The following is an 18,604-nucleotide window of genomic DNA, read 5'->3' as shown; positions in this document are numbered from 1 at the left end:
CTAACTTTAGCATGATGACTATTGATCCTCCAAGTAATATCATGTGTGAACCTCCTGCACCATTGTGAAGTTAATGTCCTTATATGATGGCTATAGATTGAGTGAGAGCCGATCATTGTCTGGATCATCTCTTGTTGTCCTCTAGCCAAATAATTCATAACATACCTTATACTTTCCTAAGGTTGATCCTCATGATCTGCTATTTCTCTTTCTTCTTCCTCTAATCTTTGATAAGGGATTTCTCCTCCCTTCTTTTTCCTTCTATAAGTCACAAATTCTCTATCTTCAAGGGTCATTAACTAAGGGAACCCTTTAGGATGGAAGGATGCATAACTCTAATATTATTGTAATGGACTTAATTTCCAAAAATTTAAATTCAAGAAATTCACAATAATTTTTTGTGAGAAGATTCAACAATAAATTGCAAACGACATTCCAAAAATTGTAGAGAAAATAGATTGGAAGGAAATTACATAAATTAATCTGGAAGGAAACTTGATGGGGATGTTTCAAAAAAACCCGAGTTTGACTCCTTCACTGTACAACTTGTCCTCCAATGGGTATTCAACCCTTTTAGAAAATGCAATCAAGCATAGCAATTCAACCCTCCTGAACAATATAATTTCTACCTCGGTCCTCTGAGAGATAATGATTTTGACCCTTCTAGTTAATTCAATTTTGTCTCCACTAGCAAATCGACCTCTTGCAATTTGATCTTTGAGAACCAACAAATCAATCCAATCTGCCATAAGATAGGCAATTTGACCCTCCTACAACAATAAATTTCATCCTCCTTCAAAATATCATTTCGACCCATAAAGGTATTAATTGAACCTCCAATTTGTAGCAAAAACTTAGCCCCTGCAACACAATAGAAACTCAGCCCAACAACACTAAAAATTCGACCCTCTATAAAATACGTAATTCAACCCTTTTGTAACTTGAAATTTGGCCTTTTTGAGTAGATAGATTGAGTTTCTCCCAGACTACTGATTCAACCTCCAATTTGACTTCTTATGTATAGGATGATTATATTCATTAGCTATGGTGGTCTAGCAACTACCAAAACCATTCACCACCAGCTAGGGTGTGTGTTTCAACACTAAAACTGGGAATGCTTGAGGATTTTCCCTCTCACAAGATACTCAAGTTTTTTGTCAATTCGTCAACCAAATTTCACATGCCCTTTTCCTCAAGTATCCTCTTCTTTATAATTTTTCCTTCTCCAAAATACTATGGGTGGAAAAATAATGCCATGGGCCACTTATTTTTCTAAAGTGACTTTACTTCCTTTTATTTAATTATTAAGATAATATCTATTAATTAATTTGTTGACCCCCTTTTCGTGTCGATAACCTACAGGATGTTGATTTTTGTAGCTTGGGAGGTACTCCAAGCCTCGTGGATCGAGGTTTTGGAGGAAGGAGTTCCACAACTATCCTTGTGGGCTTGAAACCCAAGATTGGGGTTTTGCACCCATCGTGATTTGGGCCAAAACCATGTGAAACTTTCAACATGTGATGGATGAGGATGATAGCTCTTGTCGAGACAAATCCAATGCAACAAAGATCATCCGATTCCAAGTTTTAGAAATGGAGTTATAAATTTTTGAAGTTAATGTATGCGGTTGTGGATTAATTTGGGAGAAAAGGGCAAGTCGGCTTGTGCCCGAATTAGACTTGTTAACATCACATGTAGCCCTCATATTTTTGTGTAAATATGAAGTGAGTGAGGATCATTTGAACACATCTAAGTGAGAAATAAATCAGAAGAATATATCTCGTTGAGGAGAGAAGGAGACCTTGTCTAAGCTGCAATAAAAGGAAGGTGACCAACGTTGAAGGGAAGGTTGTTATAAGCCTCTTTTAGTGACAAAATTGTAGAGAGAGGGCCAAGGCACAAGGATCGAATTCAGGGACTATTTGAGGGTCGTTTGAGGCTGGGTGTGGAGCGATAAAAAGGTGTCTTTTAAACTCCTAATTATCTTCACATTAATTATCAACCCAGGGACGACTTTTTATTTCAAGAGTGTACTCAGTCTGAGGCGGCTATTTACTTAAGAGTAATGTTTTGCAGTATAGTGCTTAAAACCCAAAAGTAAATGAATGCTTGAAAAAGAAAAATAACATAAACTCAAATGCTCTGAAATCCAACTATTCACTCAGCAAACATCAATTGAGGATACAACAACTATTCACTGAGCAAGCTATGACTAAATTACTTTAAAAGAACAAGGCAGCTTATCAGTCAAGGGTGCGGAAGCGATAACCCATCCATCTAGAAACTGATGGAAAGGAAATTAGAGCATGGACCATAGGTCTGGGAGCTAAGCAGCGACTTGTTGGCTCACTACAGCCTTAGACCTTCTCTCACACCAAAGCAGCAAATGCAAGTAAATGGAACGGCAGAAAGTAAAATGGAATAACAAACAGGAAATGGAACAACAAGCAGTAAATGGAACAACAATCAAATAAACTAAGTCTCGCGAGTCAGAACTAAACTCACATTCTGCAATAAAATAACAATCTTCTTTCTTAAGGCAAATTGGATGGAATGTACTTTATGGAATAGCACTCATTGATGAATTAGCAAGAATCAACCATACATACACATGACACGCTAATATGGTAATCTGACAATTAAGGTGAATACGACTATGTTTCCAAATAGAATAACATTACTTTCGGATTCCCATAATCAGGATTTCAAATGAATCAAATGACAGTAATATTCAATACAGACGCTCTGTAACAGAAATAACTGGTTGAGACTAAAAGCATGCGATCAACTCTGAAAAGATTCAATTATACAATGCAGAGTCATTACACAGATTTCCTGAGAAAAACCATTAGTGCATTGATCATAACAGAGCATAACATAGCATATGAAAGATATATCAGATTACCGAGTAATAAAGATAAGCAAACCACGCATAACTCACAGTATAATGATACAGCAGCAATTGTAAAGATATGATACACAACAGCAGCAGCGTACTCCACCAGAGGCTGGGCCCTTAGCCGCCAGCGGACGCTGCTGGGTTACTTCAGAAGGAAAAGAGTGAACAGCAACGCCCAAATTATGTATTAATCATTAAATAGTGAAATCATTACAATAGTTGAAGCTTTGAGACTTACAGCATAAAACAATCCTTCCTTCCTCCTATCCTATCATGAATCCTTGCTTCTGAATCTCTAATTCAAATCATCAATTCGCCATCATTCAAATCCCCAAAGTCATCCTGAAGTCTCCCCATCTCTGATCTCTGTTCTGATTTAAATAAAGAGAGATCAGAGAGCAGTTACAATAAAGATAAGTACAACATGATCTCTATTACAAAATTGGATTGATTCTAACCAGTTGATCAACAAGAAAATATATTTCCTTTCATCTCTCAACAAAAGCAAGACGAATTTGGCTTTGCAGTTGAGATTTGGAGGACGGCCGCAATAGAAAATCTGAGAAAATCGTGCTCAAAGAACCTTGTGTTTCTCTCAGTACAAGCCGAATTTGGGTAAACCATTCTTTAACAAAGTTAATTGGGCCCGTTCTGGACAAAACCCATGTTCCAGATTTTCCAGATTCTGCTCCATTTGCTCAGAATCTCAACCGCAAAACTGTCACTCCTTATTCCAGCGCATTTCTGAGTTGGCGCTTTTAAAAATCAAATATTCAATCTGAAAATTATCTTGGAGGCTAAGAATGGTAAATAATGTTATAACTGATTTATTAAAACTATCATTGATAAAATCATGCATAATCATCAATTTATTAGAAATAAAGAGAATAAATAATATTCATCCATAAGAGCATAAATCATTTATAAAATGGATTTAAATGATAAATTATAATAAATGATATGATAAAGAATAATAGAAATGGGTGGAATAAGTGTTCAAAAGTGATAATAATAATGGCATATTAACGACCCAACATACCCCCACACTCAATATGTTGCATGTCCTCATGCAACGAAAACTGAATATATTGCATGTCCTCATGCAACCCAAAGACAGAAACCATGTGTTAACCAAGCAAATATGTTCATCTCAGCTCATGAAATGGATAGAACAAATGAATTCTTCCTTAATTAATGAATATTTACTTTTAGTAATCTTGATGAAGGCATAACAATTTTTACATTGACATTCAATTATATGAAGTTGCAACAAAATATGATATAGATAACAGCAAACTTCATTAACCATTTTGTCAAAAACTACAAACCAAATTTTGTTGAAATGTTTCAAGTAGATTTGTAATATATGAAGGCTTCTATGATCCAAAAATCAGATCGTTTTGATGCATGGATCATGAGATATAAACAAAATGGCTGTAGGTGAGAGTGCATGATTTCCGAAATTTTATGAACCAATATTTCTTGAAATTGTGTGGGTTTGTATTAATGATACGTATGTGTTTTCCAAAAATTACAAGAATTGAAAAAATATGTGGAAATCAATTTCTGCACTGTGTAAAAATGAAATTGTATGCCTTAAATAAGGAAGAAAGTAGAAAACATCCATCATGCATAGCAATTCCTCCCCCTCTCTAAAAAATTAGCATGTCCTCATGCGATGCTAGAAAACAAATAGAGGTGGTTGCTACCAGCTGTTGAGTTCTATGCTTGGTGTAAAACAACATGAAATAAGGGAGGTGTTGAAAATGAATAAGAATAGCAATGGATGATAAAGAATATGAATGGCGTGGTTATAAGAAAGAAATGAATGAAAGGAACACTCCCCCACACTCGAAAATGACATGCTGCTGAAAAATGGGAAGTGGTAAAAACTATGAAATGAAGGATGGTAAATAATGCTCAAAATGGATGTTCAGTAAATTCTCCTAAATTCATAATAAATCAGAAAATTATGCTATTTTACCTCAAGTTTTACCTCCAAAAGAAAAATGTGGAATGACATATATGTATTGACAGTTGTTGAAGCTGATGTAGGCAAAGTTGGTGCAAAAGGTGGAATCCAGGTAAGCACATAATGTCTGAAGAGTTGTTCATGTTCGCAAGTTGCTCGAGCCGCTTCTGTTAGTTGCAATAGTGTGGTCATACTGTGAATAGAATTTCCCTTGCATACTTGTTGTTCTCCTGTAAACAAAGCACTATTTTGCATACAATGTTCTTGAATCCATAGTGTTAGCTTTGAATAGCAACAGATAAGATGCATGCAAAATTGCAATTAGAAAAACTTATGTATACATGCAATACTAATATGTTGTCAAATCAACAAGGTATGGCAAAGTGCAGTAATCATATCGCATGCAATCCCATAATGCATACATTCCCCCCTCCAATTGGAAAATGGGTTCCATAACCATAAAGCATATGAAAGGGGTGGTGCTGACGGCAAGGCAATGGAATGAACAATATATCAGTAAGGGAGGCAGAGTACACTTATCAATGATAGGACGGTGAAAGTTATGGTTATATTGAGAGAAAAGTGTGTAAAGATAGTTATGAATAAGAGATAAGACGCTTTGGAGTGATGATAGTTTATGCAAAACGAAAAAGGACAACAATATGCCAAAAAGATGCTTGACTGACAACATTCTAGCTGAAAATGATGCGATTGATCTAAAAACAATTTCTCATGCATAAAGGTTCAAAGCAAGGAAAAAATTAAGGGAATAACTTCTCTGATAAAAAGGAAAATAAGAAAAGGGTATTATAATAATAATCGACGATAAGATATAACTTCAATACCATAAGCAGAGCCGCTGCTGCCAGCAAGCGTCCATAGCCTCGGCAGGGTTGCTTTTTAACCCATATGAGCCAGAATCCTCAATTTATAACTAGAGAGTTTCAGTGTTGTTCTACAGAAGAGATCAATGTGCTAGCATGGTAACCAGATAACCACACTTCCATTCACTAGGATGTAGCAAAAGTGATCAGGCCGGCTCGTGATGAGACCTCCTGTTCCAAGGATAATCGGGCTATCCAGTGGATCATAACCCTGGTGTGGTGGCCATAATGGGAATGTCACTTTTTTACAACATTATGAACATGGTAGGCTGGCTCGTAATGAGACCCCCTATCCTCCATCTGCGAACAAAATTTTGTTATTATTACACATTTTTATGATAAAAAGAGGGAGGCTCAGTACTCCTTAAGAGCAGGGATGGCGGAAGAAGTTGAAGATGTCAATAGAAAAAATATACCCATAATCTCATTTATTACAGACAGAGAAGATTATAACCAGGGATGATGGAACCAGCATGGTATTAAGATGATCAATCAATATCATGTTCAACAGAAAACAATGCAGTAAAGTAGTATATAAATAATTGTGTCCCTTTTGAAAAAATCTATCATCAAGGAGCTGTCCTGTTAAAGATCATAACGTGAATGATATTAACTTGCTTCAATAGAATCGATGACTCTTGTCCTCATAAAAGTAGTGTACTTCATGCCATGGAAGGGAATCAGTAAAATGTGGTTGAGATGAATTAGGAATAATCCCACAAGAGGAAGGAAGGGTTGCTCTCGAAAATAATCCCAAAGTGTTGCTCTTTTGAATGAACAGCAAAAACAGTCAAAAAGTGGTGTTCCTTGTAGGGAACAACAAAGGAAATGCACACAAAAAAACAAAAATACACACAAGAAAGTGTGAAAATGCAAATGTCGTTCCTTTGGAAAAAGGAACAACAAAAACTAAAAGTGTCGTTCCTTTGGAAAAAGGAACAACAAAAACTAAAAGTGCCGTTCCTTTAGAAAAGGAATAGCAAAAACGCAAGTGCCGTTCCTTTGGAAAAGGAACAACAAAAATCAAAAGTGTCGTTCGTTTGGAAAAGGAACATCAAAAATGAAAAGTGTTGAAGTGCTGTCCCTTTCGAAAAGGAACAGCAAAACGTGAAAGTGCAGAAGTGCTGTTCCATTTCGAAAAGGAATAGCAAAATGTGAAAGTGCAGAAGTGCTGTTCCATTTCGAAAAGGAACAGCAAAACGTGAAAGTGCAGAAGTGCTGTTCGATTTCGAAAAGGAACAGCAAAACGTGAAAGTGCAGAAGTGCTGTTCCATTTTGAAAAGGAACAACAAAACGTGAAAGTGCAGAAGTGCTGTTCCATTTCGAAAAGGAACAGCAAAACGTGAAAGTGCAGAAGTGCTGTTCCATTTCGAAAAGGAACAGCAAAACGTGAAAGTGCAGAAGTGCTGTTCCATTTCGAAAAGGAACAGCAAAACGTGAAAGTGCAGAAGTGCTGTTCCATTTCGAAAAGGAACAGCAAAACGTGAAAGTGCAGAAGTGCTGTTCCATTCAGAAAGGAACAGCAAAATGGACAATCATAAAATGCAAACATGCAAAAAAAACAAATTAGCTGTTCACGGCATTGATGCTGAGGATGAATTACACTTTGAGTGAAGCAACACCTGAAATACAAAATATAAGAAAGATTAGAAAAGAAACAACAAAAAACAGTATGTAAATAAATAGATTAAGTTACAACAGCTATGATGTGATGTCAAAAAAATGATTTATTCGAAAAATGTTTTGGCAGCAGTGACAAGACATGAATATTCAAATGGAAATCAATTCTTCATTTCTTCTATTATGAATCCGTTGGGTAATGAGTTGGATGAAATTCCTTTGTTTCATTTAAAATTTCTTTTAAAAATCACTCGTCCATAAAGTGACCTTCTTTATTTTCCCAAGACCTGCAAAAAACGAGTATCTACCTGCAATAAAACATTAAATCATGAAGAAAGAGAGGTGTACGAGCTCCCCTAATCCAAGAATTATGTAAAAAACTAACAATTAGTTACTCTGTAGAACAAATCCACTGAGAAAATAACAAAGTAAAATTTATTTGTTACTTGCGGGAGAGCAGTGGCCAATCATACTAACCTGCAGTGTTTTAATCACAACTTCTTTGTTTTTTGTCGAAATTGAGTGATTCCAAAGCCAAATAAGAGCTAATTCAAAGGTTTATCTCCATTAGAAACAGGTTTTAAAGATTCAATGATATGATATGTCAATTTTAGTTAGAACAACCTGCATAATAGAGTCATTGTCGATCACCCGGCTTAGACCAACAGTTGATATTTCAAGCGTAACTTTTTCGTTTGATGTCGGATTCGAATGATTCAAATTGGAAATGAAAATAGATTCATTTATTTATCTCCAATAGAAATAGGTTTTTAAGACAAGAAGAATTGATAGGTCAAATATTGTAAGGAACAGCCAGAAAGACAGAGTTTTAAGAGTGCTGATTTACGATAGACAGTCAGTATTTTGATCATAACTTCCCCATAAGATATTTAAAATGAGTGATTCCAATTTCATTGTAAACTATATTCATAGGGGAATCTACCATAGAAACAGGTTTTAAAAATATGGTCATTTAGGCCTCCAAAAACTGACTGTCTCAACTCTGTTCCTGAGCTGCCCACTAGACACCCTGTCAATGTTTTGGTTCTAGCTTTTTCGTTTCAAATCCAAATTGAGTGGTTCAAATTGGATTAAAAAGTAGACACCAAGGGATACCTAGGGTAGAAACAGGTTTTAAAAATATTCACTTTTGGTCCCTCAAAACATGACTGTCCCGACTGTTTTTCCAGAAATCGCATCAAGCCCGCAAGCCAAAAAAAATGATATTCAAACATTTTTTCAAATTGGTGATAAAAATGAATATAAGTGTTTGTAGAATTGTTATTTCCATTGTAAATCATCTACATGCACAAATGAATTAAAAAAAATTTACCACCAATGTTGATTTCCATAGCATGTTGCAACAAAAAACAACTAGCTTTACAAAAAAAACAAAATGCATTTATTTATGTCCTTATTTTATTTTATTTTATTTTCTCCACTATCCTACTTTGATTTGAAAAATGAATATGACTACGTATATGAGTACTTCCAGTGGAACCATTTTCGAAGTAAGGCTTCACGTATGCACATACCCAAATTTGAAAAATGCATGTTAATGGATATTAGGGTATGAGAAGCCAACTTCCCTTCAAAAAATGGTATCAAAAATTGTTGAAGCATAGAATGATGTTGCAAACAAATGATGGAGTGAAACCAATCTTCAATATATCCTTTACTTTTTTGATTTCGCAGAGCCATCATATCATGAAGTTCTTGAGCTTTTAAAATAGCTTGTTGATGCATAGTAAAAGAAACCTCATTTTCTTCCATAGCTTCTACAATTTTTGCATTTGAAACATTCTGAATCTCATTGTAGGTTTTCTCTAATAACACATGTGAGATAGAATGGGTGGGAAGGGTGGGTAAATTTGCCAGTTCAACATTGTAAGTATGTTGTACTGGTTTATTATGGTGAGGGTGTGGAATTAGTTGAGCAGGAAAATGTGTAAGGAATGGAGCATTTTGATGATATGGTTGATTGGGTTGTGTGAATGGTTTTGATGGGCAAGCAAGATATTGTGGAAGAGCTGGTGGAGAATATGGAGAATGTGCTTGTGCTGCAAGATGGGGGAGAGTAGTCATGCAATCATAAGGTGAACCATGCCAAGCTTGTAGAGAAAATTGCTGGCGGTTGTATTGAGATTGACATGGCTGCCCTAACACATTAGTATTCCATAATGGATTATGCAAGTAAGAAAGTGGAGAGGGAGTGTTTTGAACCATACCTGTAGGCCATGATTTCCGTGGTTTTGACCTTGTTGCAGCTTCCTTACCTCTTTGATATGCTACTTCCATCCTAGATAAGGAAGAGTGAGTATCTATGAGATGCTCCTTTCGGTCCTGAGGGTAAAACACTTCATCCAATTCTTGATTTTTATGAACCTGCAAAACATCCAATTTTTCATTTAGAGAGCTAATAAAATCAACTTTAAAATTTTCAAATAACACATTTATTTCAGCTCTTATGTCTCCTATTCTTGTAGCAGATTTGGAAAAGAAAGAACAAACATCTCTAGAATTCTTACCAGCCTTCGAGATTCCTCTTGAATACCTTATGCACAACTCACAAACACCATCATATGATAACTGAAAAACATCACCTTTTCCTATCAGATTTAAGATTTCTAAACATTCATATTTGATTTCTTTAAGAAGGAGTGTTTTTAAGATCTCTTTCCCCAAATGCTTATATTTTGATTTTTGAAGGTTATAATGAAATCGATCTACATAATCCTCCAAACTTTCATCTTCCCATTGTATCATACCGAAAATATCTTCATTGGATTTGCAATAGTCTTGGTACTTCTTCAAGAATATGTTCTTCATGTCCTCCCATGTTTGGATGCAATTCCCACCTAGGCTCATGAACCATCGGAGAGCTGCTCCTTTTAGAGTAAGAGGAAACACTTTCAATCTTTCATCATTAGTACAATAATCATATCCTCTACAAAGTATTTCGAACTCAAATAAAAATGTATCTGGATCTTCATTTGCTAAACCATGAAAATTTGGTAAAGATGGGGGAATTATGTGCATTTGTGTCACTTCTCCTAGATCTTTGATAGGAAATTCAAAAGTAGAAACGTGAGCCATTTCTTACCATAATATAAGATGTTCTTCATGTGTTTTCTTCGAGGCTCCTTCTTCAAATGTTCCTGTCAATCGGTTAGTGAAATGGGTGGTGCTTACATCACCACTTGCGTGAGATCATGTGATTCATTTTTTTAAAAATTTCTATCTTTTTCCTAATCATTCAAAAATTCAAACATCTATTTCTACCCTAGGTTCTTTAACAGTCCTGCTGGAAAGCGGACGGGGGAGCAGGGCTTTTACATGCTCCGTACGCAGGTTTTTACCTTCCGTTTTTAAGATCCAACTCTTCCCTAGAAGGCACTGATCAGATTCACACTACTCTTTAGAAATGGCTACACTCTCCCCGGCAACGGCGCCAAAATGTGGAGCGATAAAAAGGTGTCTTTTAAACTCCTAATTATCTTCACATTAATTATCAACCCAGGGACGACTTTTTATTTCAAGAGTGTACTCAGTCTGAGGCGGCTATTTACTTAAGAGTAATGTTTTGCAGTATAGTGCTTAAAACCCAAAAGTAAATGAATGCTTGAAAAAGAAAAATAACATAAACTCAAATGCTCTGAAATCCATCTATTCACTCAGCAAACATCATTTGAGGATACAGCAACTATTCACTGAGCAAGCTATGACTAAATTACTTTAAAAGAACAAGGCAGCTTATCAGTCAAGGGTGCGGAAGCGATAACCCATCCCTCTAGAAACTGATGGAAAGGAAATTAGAGCATGGACCATAGGTCTGGGAGCTAAGCAGCGACTTGCTGGCTCACTACAACCTTAGACCTTCTCTCACACCAAAGCAGCAAATGCAAGTAAATGGAACGACAGAAAGTAAAATGGAATAGCAAACAGGAAATGGAACAACAAGTAGTAAATGGAACAACAATCAAATAAACTAAGTCTCGTGAGTCAGAACTAAACTCACATTCTGCAATAAAATAGCAATCTTCTTTCTTAAGGCAAATTGGATGGAATGTACTTTATGGAATAGCACTCATTGATGAATTAGCAAGAATCAACCATACATACACACGACACGCTAATATGGTAATCTGACAATTAAGGTGAATACGACTATGTTTCCAAATATAATAACATTACTTTCGGATTCCCATAATCAGGATTTCAAATGAATCAAATGACAGTAATATTCAATACAGACGCTCTGTAACAGAAATAACTGGTTGAGACTAAAAGCATGCGATCATCTCTGAAAAGATTCAATTATACAATGCAGAGTCATTACACAGATTTCCTGAGAAAAACCATTAGTGCATTGATCATAACAGAGCATAACATAGCATATGAAAGATAGATCAGATTACCGAGTAATAAAGATAAGCAAACCACACATAACTCACAGTATAATAATACAACAGCAATTGTAAAGATATGATACACAACAGCAGCAGCGTACTCCACCAGAGGCTGGGCCCTTAGCCGCCAGCAGACGCTGCTGGGTTACTTCAGAAGGAAAAGAGTGAACAACAATGCCCAAATTATGTATTAATCATTAAATAGTGAAATCATTACAATAGTTGAAGCTTTGAGACTTACAACATAAAACAATCCTTCCTTCCTCCTATCCTATCATGAATCCTTGCTTCTGAATCTCTAATTCAAATCATCAATTCGCCATCATTCGAATCCCCAAAGTCATCCTGAAGTCTCCCCATCTCTGATCTCTGTTCTGATTTAAATAAAGAGAGATCAGAGAGCAGTTACAATAAAGATAAGTACAACATGATCTCTATTACAAAATTGGATTGATTCTAACTAGTTGATCAACAAGAAAATATATTTCCTTTCATCTCTCAACAAAAGCAAGACGAATTTGGCTTTGCAGCTGAGATTTGGAGGACGGCCGCAGCAGCAAATCTGAGAAAATCGTGCTCAAAGAACCTTGCGTTTCTCTCAGTACAAGCCGAATTTGGGCAAACCGTTCGATACCGAAGTTAATTGGGCCCATTCTGGACAAAACCCATGTTCCAAATTTTCCAGATTCTGCTCCATTTGCTCAGAATCTCAACCGCAAAATTGTCACTCCTTATTCCAGCGCATTTATGAGTTGGCGCTTTTAAAAATCAAATATTCAATCTGAAAATTATCTTGGAGGCTAAGAATGGTAAATAATGTTATAACTGATTTATTAAAACTATCATTAATAAAATCATGCATAATCATCAATTTATTAGAAATAAAGAGAATAAATAATATTCATCCATAAGAGCATAAATCATTTATAAAATGGATTTAAATGATAAATTATAATAAATGATATAATAAAGAATAATAGAAATGGGTGGAATAAGTGTTCAAAAGTGATAATAATAATGGCATATTAACGACCCAACAGTGGGTAGACCCTTAACAAGGTTTTCACAGGCTATGGAGGGTTTTTGTAGCATGTTGCAGGGAATTAAGGGCAGGTCGAGGAGGCTATGAGGGCTAGAATAACCCAACATCACAGAAAGGGGTCTAATCCCCTCAAGGAAGGGAAATCATACTCCTAAAGAGAAATTCTGGGCAAAATTTAAGGCTGTTAGGGGATTGCATTTTGTGCCCTAACCAGGCCTAGATTGCAGTACTGGATCAGACCTCAAACAATGAGCTTAAGGTATATATTTCAGTACATTCTTGTAGGTGCTGAAACTGTGTTTTGGATCAGTTTGGATGGACTGTTTTTGCAACCTGTATGATCCAGGTGGATATTGGTGGCCACCTACCAAGTCCACCTGGACCCCCACCATTGTTTCTCCCAACATTTTCAGTTTCCTTAATTGTAGCACAACTTATTATTTTTAGCAGTTTTTCGGGTCCTGAACTTCTGGAGCCGTTTTGAGGCCCTAAACTACGCTTTTTGGGAAATTTGCGGGCAACATGGGTCCATGGACCGATGTTGCCCTTCCCAAAGTGGTAGTGCTCGGATAGATCTTTCTAACGAGCTATTGTACGCGTCAAACGAAGATCGTATGCCAAAGTTACGACGCCGGGAAGTTGATGTACCAATTTACCCAAATGGGGCCCACAGTTTGGTGTTTCATCTCCTAGGGTTAGGTTTTGGAATGTGAAGGGTTTTCCATTGTTTCTCAACAATAAATAGGCCTTCAAGCCTCAGTGTAACACATTTCAGAGGCATGTAGCCACCACATCTCTTCTCAGAGATAAGCTACCATTGCCCTAGCTGGTTTATTTCCATTTCTGGTTGTAAGCATATTTCAGTATTTTCCATTAGTGAAATGAAGTATTATTTCCGCTGCATCTTTGTGTATATGGTTATCTCTGTAATTTATTGTGTTCCTGTTTAAATCCGGATCAGTGGTATCAGAGCGGTCTGCTTTTTCTCTGTTTTTCTTTGCATGTCCCCAACAAGGTCGGGATATAAGGAGTTAGGGCTTGAACTGGTTGAACCTTTGCAAGACCAGCCTCGCAAATCCCGACGGCCTCCCATGGCGGATGAGAAGAAAGATGAGGGGGCAGGAGATCCCATCAAAATCTTGCTCGAAGAAGCCCTCGAGTGACAATAGAACGCGATGATGGACAACTTTGCCCAGATCCTTCAGCGGCTACCCAGAAGAGACGCATCGGCTTCCAGCAGCTACTCTAGAAATGCCACGCCCTTTAAGGTACAAGTTAATTTTGAAATCCCCATATTCGAGGGTCAGATAGATGCAGATGCCGTAGATAAATGGTTAAATCTGCTAGAGGGTTATTTTTCTGTTCATGAATTTTCGAGTCGGGAAAAGATTGTTTTCGCTCTTCTCAAAGCAGCCCCCCACGTCAAGGACTGGTGGGAACCTACTGCGAGCAGAAGGATGAAAGTACTGGCTCACTATTTTCAGCCGCACCCACCTGGAATTCATTCCGGGATGCCATCAAGGAGTAGTACTACCCTGTCGGAAGCTATGAGGATGAATACATAAAGTGGACAACGCTGCGGCAGGGAAGGGACCAAGACGTGCCGGAGTTCACCAATCTTTTCCATACCCTTCGCACAAAGTTGGGTATCAAGGATTCGGAGCAACATTTGATACTCAAATACCGTGGCTGCCTGCACAAGTACATCCAGGAAGAAATACAATTCCTGAACATCTCCTCGCTTGGCGCAGCATACCGATATGCCGTCAAGGTTGAGCAGAAGTTTAAACAAAAGAAGCGAGACTTTGGATCTGCGAATCCAAAGCAGGGGAAAGGTGCCCCTAAACCACAAAACAAAGGACAAAGCCAAGGCGGGACAGCCCAAGACAACCCGCCGAAGCTGCAAGCAAATAACAACGCCGCGAAGCCGAAAAAGGACACGGGAAAATGGTGTGAGTTCCATAAGATCTCCACTCACAACACAAGTGAGTGTCGGGCCAAGCAGTCACTGGTGGCTGAGCTAAAGGTTTCAGAATCAGATGCATGTTCCGACTCTGAGTCATAACCCGATAAGGGGAATGAAAAAGGGAAGCAGATCATTAATGCGGATCCCAACGCCACTGTTGCTACTGCCAAGATCCAGAAAAATGAACCCAAAGATCCAGAGGAGGAGGCGCATCTCTTCCACTCCCAGATGTGGGTAAAGGGCTCCCCGATACAGTTCATTGTTGATAGCGGGAGTCAAAAGAACCTCATTTCGGCAGAGGTCGTGAAGCGGTTGGGCTTACCGACCACAACACATCCACAACCATACACCATTGGGTGGCTTCACCAAGGACGAGATCTTCGCGTGAGCCAGCAGTGTCGCCTTCCATACAACATCAAGCCCTTCACGGATGAGGTATTGTGTGACATTGCTCCCCTTGAAGTTTGTGATGTATTATTAGGACAACCATACTTGTGGAAGCAACATGTTGTGTATGAATCAAAGCCCAGTGCTGTTATTATTACATTAGGAAATAAGTTGTACAGGATACCAGAGGTAGCACCACCTACCGCCATCTCTTTGATTACTGCAAAAAAATGCAGTAAGATCATTTCCAAAACTAGGAAATTTGTTTTCCTGATGATACGCCCTTAAGGAAAGAAGAAGACGGTGGTTGCGGCCTAGACGAGGTCCCTCTGCACGACAACTACAGATGGACAAGATTGTGGAGGAGTACGGGGACATCTTCACCTCCCCTGCAGGGGTTCCTCTACACTGTCAGGTCAAGCACTCCATCGATCTGACCCCAGGTGCGCCGCTACCCAATGGACCAATTTATCGGCGCTCCGTTCTGGAGAGCAATGAAATCAAGAGGCAGATTCAGGAGCTCCTACAGAAAGGTCACATCCGTCCGAGTTCATCGCCTTGTGGGAGCCTGATCGTGTTGGTACAGAAGAAGGATGGGACGTGGAGACTCTGTATTGACTATCGGGCACTGAACAAGATCATTGTCCATAATAGGTACCCGATCCCACGGATTGATGACCTCCTGGACCAACTAAAGGGGGAAAAATATTTCAGCAAGATCGATCTGAAGTCAGGATATCACCAGGTACCAATCGAACCCTCTGATGTGTGGAAGACTGCCTTCAAATTCAAGGAGGGCCTTTTCGAATGGTTAGTTATGCCTTTCGGATTGACGAATGCTCCTGCAACCTTCATGAGGCTAATGGATGACATCTTTCGGCCATTCACCAACTCCTTTGTAGTAGTATACTTGGATGACATTTTGATCTTCAGCCAGAGTTGGGAAGAGCACCTCCACCACATCCGACAGGTTCTCCAAACACTGCGGCAACACAAGCTATGTGCCAATCTGGAGAAATGCACTTTTGGCATGACCCAGGTTCAGTATCTGGGATACATCATTGATGAATAGGGGGTGCATGTCGATCCAGCCAAGATCCAAGTCATTCGGGGTTGGCCATCTCCAACCACTCTAACAGAGCTCTGCAGCTTTCTAGGTCTTGCCAACTTCTACCGCAGGTTCGTGTTGGGGTTTTCTCATATTACTTGGCCCTTGAGTCAAGTCACCAAGGGAGGGGTGAAAGCAAAATTCTTTTGGTCTGAATCTCAACAGAAGGCATTCATGGATTTGAAGGATCGCCTCTGCACGGCACCAGTGCTCACGTTACCAGATTTACAACAACCATTTGAGGTCGAGACAGATGCCTCTGACTATGCTACTGGGGCAGTCCTTACTCAACATGGACATCCAGTGGCATATCATAGTGAAACACTTTCAGACACAGTCCGGAAGTACCCCACTTATGATAAAGAGATGTATTCCATTGTATAGGCCTGCCGACAATGGAAGCATTACATTTTGGGGAAGGAAACGGTCATCCACACAGACCACCGACCCCTGCAGTTCATACAGACCCAAGGGAAATTGCAGAATGATCGCCATCAGAAGTGGTCTACATACCTGCAACAGTTCCACTTGAATATCAAGTATAAGAAGGGCAACACCAATAATGTTGCAGATTGCCTCAGTCGACCACCGATCATGGCGTTAACCACCGTGCCCAACTCTTGGGGGCACGAAACTTCTGATTGGCCACTTCTCTACAAAAGCGACCCAGAATTCGGCCACACATACCAGACACTCTTGGAGGGTCAACATGTTCCAGATTTTCACCTCCAGGATGCCCTGTTATGCCACCTGGGTCACCTTGTGTTCCTTCAAGCGAGCGTGCCAAGATGATTTGGGAAGCACACTACAGTCGGGCTGCTGGGCATTTCAGGGTCGAGAAAACAGTGGCAGTACTGCAAAATTATTTCTATTGGCTGAATCTTCGACAGGATGTTGGGAAGTACATCAGATCATGTACTGCCTGTGCCATTGCCAAACCGACCATTAAGAAGCACGGCCTCTATGCCCCGTTGCCTACCCCTAGTCGACCTTGGGAATCCATCTCCATGGATTACATGTCAGGCCTTCCTTTCACTAAGCATGGAAATGACTGTGTTTTTGTGGTCGTCGACAGGTTCTCGAAGATGGCCATTATGGCGGCCTGCAAGAAGAATATCACAATAGAAGCCACTGCTAAACTCTTCTTTGAACGAGTGTGGGTGCACTTTGGGATCCCACTGTCTATCATCTCAGATCGGGACAGTCGGTTTCTCCACACATTTTGGTCCAGTCTCTTGTCAATGCTGGACACCGAACTCACGAAGTCCACAGCCTTCCATCCTCAAACTGATGGCCAGACAGAGGTTGTCAATAGGATGATTGTGCACATTCTGCGCATGTATAACTCAAAGCATCCACACACATGGGATGAGAGCCTCCCCTATGTTCAACACAGCTACAACCGAGCTCTTCACGACTCCATTGGCCATAGCCCTTTTCAGGTGGGTTTGGGATTCCAGCCACTATGCCCCATTGATGTGGCCATGCCACTTGTAGCTACTCACATAAATTCAGCTCATGTCCAGTCCGAAACAGATAAGGCCACCAGCTTCATTGAGCGCATCCAAAATATTCGCCAGCAAGTCCATGAAATTCTTGAGAAATCAAATGCCAAGTACAAGCAGCGACATGATCAACATCGGGTGCCACACAAGTTTCAGGTGGGCGACAAAGTCTGGTTGCATTTGCAAAAGGAACGCCTTACTGGAGCCTATCGGAAATTGAGACCACTCTGATATGGTCCTTACACCATTACTAAGGCTATGGGAGACAATGCATTTGAGCTCAACATTCCCCCTTTCCTTGGCCTGCACCCAGTGTTCAATGTGGATCACCTTCGGCCATACTTTCCACCATTGCTAGACACATCCGACATTGCAGAACAGCTCAAACCCACAGAATTAAATCCAGATTGCATGGAACAAGCTGCAACTGATCAGATCATGGACACACAGATCAAGAACACTCGCCAACAGAACATCCAACTGTATCGAGTTGTCAAAGCAGGCCAACTCCTTCAGCAGGGCAAGTGGCTCACTAGGGAACAAGTTCAGCAAAAGTTTCCTCATCTCATGGAGGAACTCAACGCAATGGGGACCATTGCTTCCTAAGGGGGGAGGAATGATCCAGGTGGATATTGGTGGCCACCTGCCAAGTCCACCTGGACCCCCACCATTGTTTCTCTTAGCATTTTCAATTTCCTTAATTGTAGCACAACTTACTATTTTTAGCAGTTTTTCGGGTCCTGAACTTCTGGAGCCGTTTTGAGGCCCTAAACGACGTTTTTTGGGAAATATGGGGGCAACATGGGTCCATG

The sequence above is a fragment of the Pinus tabuliformis genome, chromosome X (assembly GCF_031772625.1).
Source record: "Pinus tabuliformis cultivar Carrire ecotype Pingquan chromosome X, CPIR1, whole genome shotgun sequence".
NCBI classification, from domain to species: domain Eukaryota; kingdom Viridiplantae; phylum Streptophyta; class Pinopsida; order Pinales; family Pinaceae; genus Pinus; species Pinus tabuliformis.
This window is presented reverse-complemented; position numbering follows the sequence as displayed.